The sequence below is a fragment of the Glycine max genome, chromosome 15 (assembly GCF_000004515.6).
Source record: "Glycine max cultivar Williams 82 chromosome 15, Glycine_max_v4.0, whole genome shotgun sequence".
Classification (NCBI taxonomy): domain Eukaryota; kingdom Viridiplantae; phylum Streptophyta; class Magnoliopsida; order Fabales; family Fabaceae; genus Glycine; species Glycine max.
In genome coordinates, this window is record NC_038251.2 from 26712537 (window position 1) to 26719167 (window position 6631).

Genomic DNA, 6631 nt, shown 5'->3' on the forward strand with positions numbered 1-6631 from the left:
ATAATTTCGTTCTCTATTGATTAATGGAAGGATAAGTCCCCAGCGTTGTTTTCTCTTGAGGAACAAGCACAGTTCTCTTTGAGGTTCTATTGTTACTGTTAAATTTTGTTCAGTTTTTCCTCTTCACTAATTACTCTGAATTTGTTGCTATTAATTCATGCATGCTTAGTGCTTGATTAATTGTCTTTGCGCTTAATTTACATTCATGCTTAATGATCGTTTATGAGTGATTGGTGTATGTGTTGCTTAATCACATAATGAATGTCTTATGTTAAATTTCGCTTAGTAATTTAATTTAGGGTTGGATTAAGTGGTTGAACTGATAAAGGATAAATTCTCACAACCTAGGATAGGAGACTTGCTTGTGAATCAAGGAGAAGCAACGTATTTTAATTCTGATATTTTCTAATTCAATTTTACTCGCTGGTTAATTTACAAAAGCAAACAACCCCCCCCCCCCCAATTTGTTACTATTTCCTACTATCTGTTATGAACATTTGGTTTATCATTGCTCATTGGGAAACGACCTAGGATCACTTCCTAGTTACTGCATTTTAATGTTTATTTGATTCGGGTACGGCCTCGATCACTCACCTCCCCCTCTAAAATTTAATTGGATTGGGCTTCTACCGATTCAATTAAATTTATTTCCCAACACACATCAAATATTCACTTAGTACATGTGAAATTACAAAACTACCCCTAATACAAAATCTAGTCTAGGTGCCCTAAAATACAAGGGCTGAAAAATCCTATATTTCTAGGGTACCCTACCTACATTATGGAGCCCTAAATACAAGACCCAAAATTAATGAAACCTTAATCTAATATGTACAAAGATAAGTGGGCTCATACTTAGCCCATGGGCCCAAAATCTATCCTAAGGCTCATGAGAACCCTAGGGCCTTCTCTTGCATCTTTGGCCCAATCTTCTTGGAGTCTTCTATCCAATGTCCTTGGGGGTAGGATTGCATCACTTCCTCTTTGGCAGTTTCCACTAAATCCTCCTGCAACTCATTACCATAAAATCATAATTTTGTGAAACACAAGGTTAATTATAAAATATGAGGATAAAATTAGGATGCAATTCCTTGGACTTTTTACTGCTATTCTTTAATTACAATTAGACTTTCACTTTAGCTACTTATGTTGAGTTTTAATGTAAATCCTAATGTAAGTGATCAAAATCAAACTATATTTTGATTAAAGACTACACAAAAATGTACTTAGAACATTACATCCAATTTTTTTCCAAAATATGATAGTTATGATAAACTAGAAATGGAAAACATAATAACAAAAATTACATGTGCACTTATCACTCTCACAGTAGTTCTCTTGCTAGTCTCCTACATGGCTCCAGCCAATAAAATTTCATCCAATATAAAATATGTCAGCCAAAATCAAGCTCAATTTTAAACACAGATTAAGATAAACACTGAATAGTAAATAGTAGTTTTCTTTTCTTCCATTAAATCATTAGTATCTTACTTATATATGACTTTCAAATTTATATTAAATATAAGAAAATATGATTGGTCACAAAGAAGACTACAACCAACCTACAAGGATCCTAGTCTTATTTACCGTATAAACTATATAATGTAGCATGATATTAGATTATCTGATTTTTTTTTTTGAGGGGGTATCCAATATTGTTGAACTGTGTGCACTATTAGAAAGAATAAGTCTGAGAGAAAATGAATTACCTTATGAAAATTAAAGATTAATAAGAGAAACAAATTCAGGTTCTGAAGTATGTGTGCAAATTATTAATAACTTTAGAATTCAACAATTTACGATACTAACACTACCAAAATAATGATCTAATGTCTCAACATAGTGATGAATAATGGCCAAGGTCTCCAATTCATTTTCTTCATGATCATTGCAAACACAAAAGTATAGGCTAGCATATCTAAACAATAACCAAAATGAAGAGTCTTAAAATTATTGTAGTTTAGTGTATTTTGTTAGCCATGCAGCTGAGGGAACTATGAAGGGATCAATCTTGACCCACCTTTTATAAACAACTTTGAATCCCCTCTACTCCACAAAGTTGCACAACTTAGGGGCTCGAGAGATATTACCTTCCAAAAAATAAAGACAAAAATCATAAATAGAATTACAAAAAAAACACTAAAGCAAAGTTGTATACCCAAAAGACATCAACAAGCTAAGTCCATTTCATAGGACAACTAACTGCTATAAGAATATGATCCAGCCCATATATTTAACAGAACATGCATAAACATATAAAGTGAGCATATAAAGTGAAAATACATAACTGCTCCATAAACTGCCATATGGCAGTCATTAAAAGTTAAAACTAAGTTCCATTACAATTATTAAAATTAAGTCCTATTTTCCTAGAGTAAACTTTCCAAATAGTGCATACCTATTATCAATTATATTTCCATAACATGTAAATTATTGGTCATACTATTAAATAAGTTACCCAACATGGAGATGTCAAAGTAAGTAAGTAACAACAGCTAAAAGCACCTAAAACAATCCAAAACAAGAAAGGAGACCATTTTATGTATATTGAGCAAGTTGTGTTAATATGATGCCACATTACTATGCAAAGAGGCTATCTTAATACACCAAACAACACTGACATTTCAAAATGTAGTGACTCAACGATAATAGAAAAGACCATTAACTTAAATGTTGATCTCCTTCAATATTTAAAGATTTCTCAACATGCTCCAGATCAGACAGTGTCCTTTGTTTATTATTCACACCTGATTCATTGAAGCATAAATAAATCAAATAGCTATTTATTTAGAGAAATTTGGTGATGTTTGTGGTGACCACACCAATAGTTTTTAGGTTTGTTTCACGCTTTGGTGTGGAATTGAAGTTCTTGTCCTGTTCAAGAAAAAGCAAACACTCTATTAGTAGAAATATTGCTATAAGACAGAGTTACAGTGATCAACAATAAAATGATACTAAAAGTTATTATTCATAGCAATGACTAAAAATACCCCATTGATTTCCTTAATCTTTCTACTTAATTGTCTCTCAACCTTGCACTACTCACCAAAAGCACTCATTGTCAGGAAGTACTATTTTTTCTAAGTCCAGAATTCATTTACAGGCTTATGCTGATTTTGATTGTGTAGCTTATCCTGATACTAGGAAATCTACAGTTGGTTTTTGTGTCTTCAATTGGTACCATTCTCTTAGTTCATGTCTCTCTACTCATCACCAAGTGCCTTGAATGCAGCAGGCTCAGGAGAATTTTTCTTCGCTGCGTCTAGTGATTCTTCTCTCTTGAGTTGCGGTAGTTAAACCAAATTATCACCTTTAATACACAAAAAACCCTAGCTAGCTAGACAGAAACCATGGATTATTTATAAACCTGGAAACCATTAATTAATGAATTAATTAATTACCTTCTTTAATAGAGTATGGGGGCAGTTGGGTTTCTCTTCAAATTTTGGAGTTTGATATTGCACTTGTGATGAAGCAAAAACACCTGCTCTTATGTCATTAAGCGCTTCGGCTGAAGAATTCCAAAAAGGAGTAGTGTTGTTGGAAAAGTGCAATCCACTAAGTTGTTGCTTTGGCATTGAGGGTTTGAGAAGGGAAAAGACTTTGGACCAAGTTGGTGACAGTTCATTGGAACATGTCCCATAGGACATGGAGAGGTTAGTGAAAATTGAGTTTTGTGGTTGTGGTTGATGCTCATATAAGCTTTGTATAAATGTTGAAGGGTAACCATAGGAGGCTGAAACAACTAGGAAATTACCATTGGATAATGATCCATCAGTGCTTGTAACAACAGAATTCAGACTTTGTTGATCCAAGGAAAATTCTTGGTTCATTGGCTTAAAAGCATCAATGGTGGAAACTTGCTCGCTGCCACCAACATATGATAAATTCTTTGGACTCCAATCCTTTTGGATTTTTGAATCATTGGAAGAACCACCGCCACCTATTTCTATTTCTTCTTGAAGCACAGAATAAAACTACTCCCTCTATAGAGAAAGAAGTTCTCAAAAGATAAGGATATGCTTGATAAGATGATGAAGTTCCCTTTTCAAAAGAAACAATATAATGAGAAAAACCTAAATAAAAAACAACTTTTTCTTCCTTAGTGAAAGGAAGCTTTGGACCGTACAAATAACAACACCATATATTTATTTTGATATAGATATAGAATTATAGATATCCTATTCTGGAAAACTTACAATAAAGATTGACTCCAATTTGGAAAAGTTGAAGATGACATGCCAAAGCCCATCATTTGTAAGGTGGAATCAATCAAGATGTTGCTAGTTCCACTCTAGTGTGGCTTCTCGACCTCAAGAAAACTCAAAGAAGTACCAGAAGAAACCAAGTTAATATTAGTCTCCTCATCACAAGACTTTGTTCCCTTCAAATCCATGAAATCAATAGTACTTTGCCAATTGTTGTAGTTTCCTGCATCAGCTGCTGCCATAGAAAAAGTTGATGGCATAAGAGGAAACACACTTCTTGTTGGATTAATAATATTCCACCAACTTTCACCATAAATAGCAGCTTGAAACTCCTTAGCCATGGCAAGCAAGACTTCTTGATTCTAGCTATATGTTTTATTTGCAAAATTTGCGTTTCCTTCTAAATTTCCTGATTTGTTAGTATCTTTGAGCTCTTGTTAAGTGTGATGGGCCTTTTGGAAATCCTCTTGGGTTGATAGTTGTGGGCTGGACTGCTATTAACAAAACATTATTTAAATCATCTCTGGACAGATTGATCACCTAAAAATTCCTTTTACATGCAAAATAAATCATTTTTTTTCTTTTCCTTTTCCTTTTGTGTGGATATATCAGTCTTAATTAATTGAGAACACTACAAGAGTTTTTTAATAACAAACCTCTGACCCTCCTCCTTCTACCTCTGGTCCCTTTGGGTTGAACCCATTGTTCCTTGGGGGAAATTAAGGCACCATACAATGATCCACTAGTCTGCAAAAGATAGCAAATGCCATTGCCCCAGTTTATATTCAAGATCAATATATGGAGTAATTACAATTGTGAACATATGTGTCAAATCATAAAAATGAGGGCCGACCCAATTCATCTTACTCAAATTGGTGGTTTAAGTTGTCAATTTCCTAATTCATAATATTGAATCTACTTGTCAAACTATGTGACATGCATATAGCAGTTGCTATAAGAATAATTAACTTTATCTTTGACAAGATCATGAGCACAAACTTTTCAAGGCATGCAAAGCACCTCTCCCTACCTTCAACACAAAATTATCTCAATATAAGAAAAAATTAACATCACATAATGTGATCTATGTTAATTTAGAACTGTCATTCTATTCTAAGGAATCTGAAACAACTTCTTTTAAACACAGCCTAATAATCTTCACTAGCTTTGCACAAGCATCCAAACATAGTTGCATTCCCCGCATGTGGGAAGCTAAAATGTCACTAGAGTACATTCCATCTCTATTCATTATATTATAATATGTCAATACAATGACCAATTTGGAACATTAGATGTGAAGACATTTTATCTTTACATCGCACTAGCACCTCTATATAAATTGGAATAGACTTAACTCAATTCCAGTATTAACTTCGATCAAATAAGTACCAATAATAAGTAGGCACAGAAAAGGAGATACAAATATTTAGATGATCAATTAGCAATACAAATATGTAAACCTCAAAGCAGAAAACCTCAAATGAAACGATTAAATGTTGTTTCTTGAAATCAGTAAAATGAAAAGGCATCCACATGACCACACTTATAAAGCCCAGACACTTGATATGATAAAGATGTGACACATAGGAAACTCTTAAAAAATCAAAATTTGGTCTAGCCTAAATATGCTACCATGAATTTGTACATGCACCCACACACATTTTACATAAATGTACAACATTTGTAATGAGACATTAATTATTTCTCATTAATATATATAACCATGAATGATTATTAGTGGATAAGATACAATAATGGTCAAAGAAGTGGGTGTAAACAAATGCTATGTGCAAGGCTCAAGGACTTTCAAGATTAGTGATATTGTGATGCATGTTTGGAAGTATAGAAGCAATGTCCAACATCCAGATGTGAGAAACGAACGAGCCCTAGCCCATTCCCATTTTACTATGACAGTGCTATGGTCAGAATGGTAACAGAAGCTTTGGGTTAACACTACAACACTATCATTTCAATTGAAAATATCAAAGTGCCATCATATCGCAAACCATACCTGAGTATGTATCCCAAAAGTTGGAGTGCTCATGACCCATGGCTTGAGGCTTGAGGCTTGGTCAGCAATTTAGGGATGTGAGAGGTTACGATGTCCAAAGCGGCTTCATCAACCAGTTTTCCACATTCAATAACTTTGAGTTTTGCTAGTTCAAGCTTTTTCTTGGTGATTTGTGAGGGAGGGAGAATAATGGAAATAAGGAAAATGGAAAAAGAAAAAGAGCAAAAATAGAATAAAATTGAAATAAGAGGAACCTTGGCAGTGATGGCACGGATGTAGCAAGCCCAAATGGAGGCAAAAGTGGAGGCCTAATTGGCGCCTTGTTGCGGGATAGGGCAGCTTTGGCGGCAGCGACAGCAAGGTCGACATCTTCCTTAGTAGGATGCAAGGTTCATGTGTGTCAATGACGCGA

The 6631-nt window shown here is 34.2% G+C and overlaps 1 pseudogene; it reads right to left on the reverse strand.

Moving 5' to 3' along the window:
- Window positions 1–3203: 3203 nt before the first annotated feature.
- On the reverse strand, window positions 3204–4549 carry LOC102663768 (transcription factor bHLH112-like; annotated as a pseudogene).
- Window positions 4550–6631: the final 2082 nt, after the last annotated feature.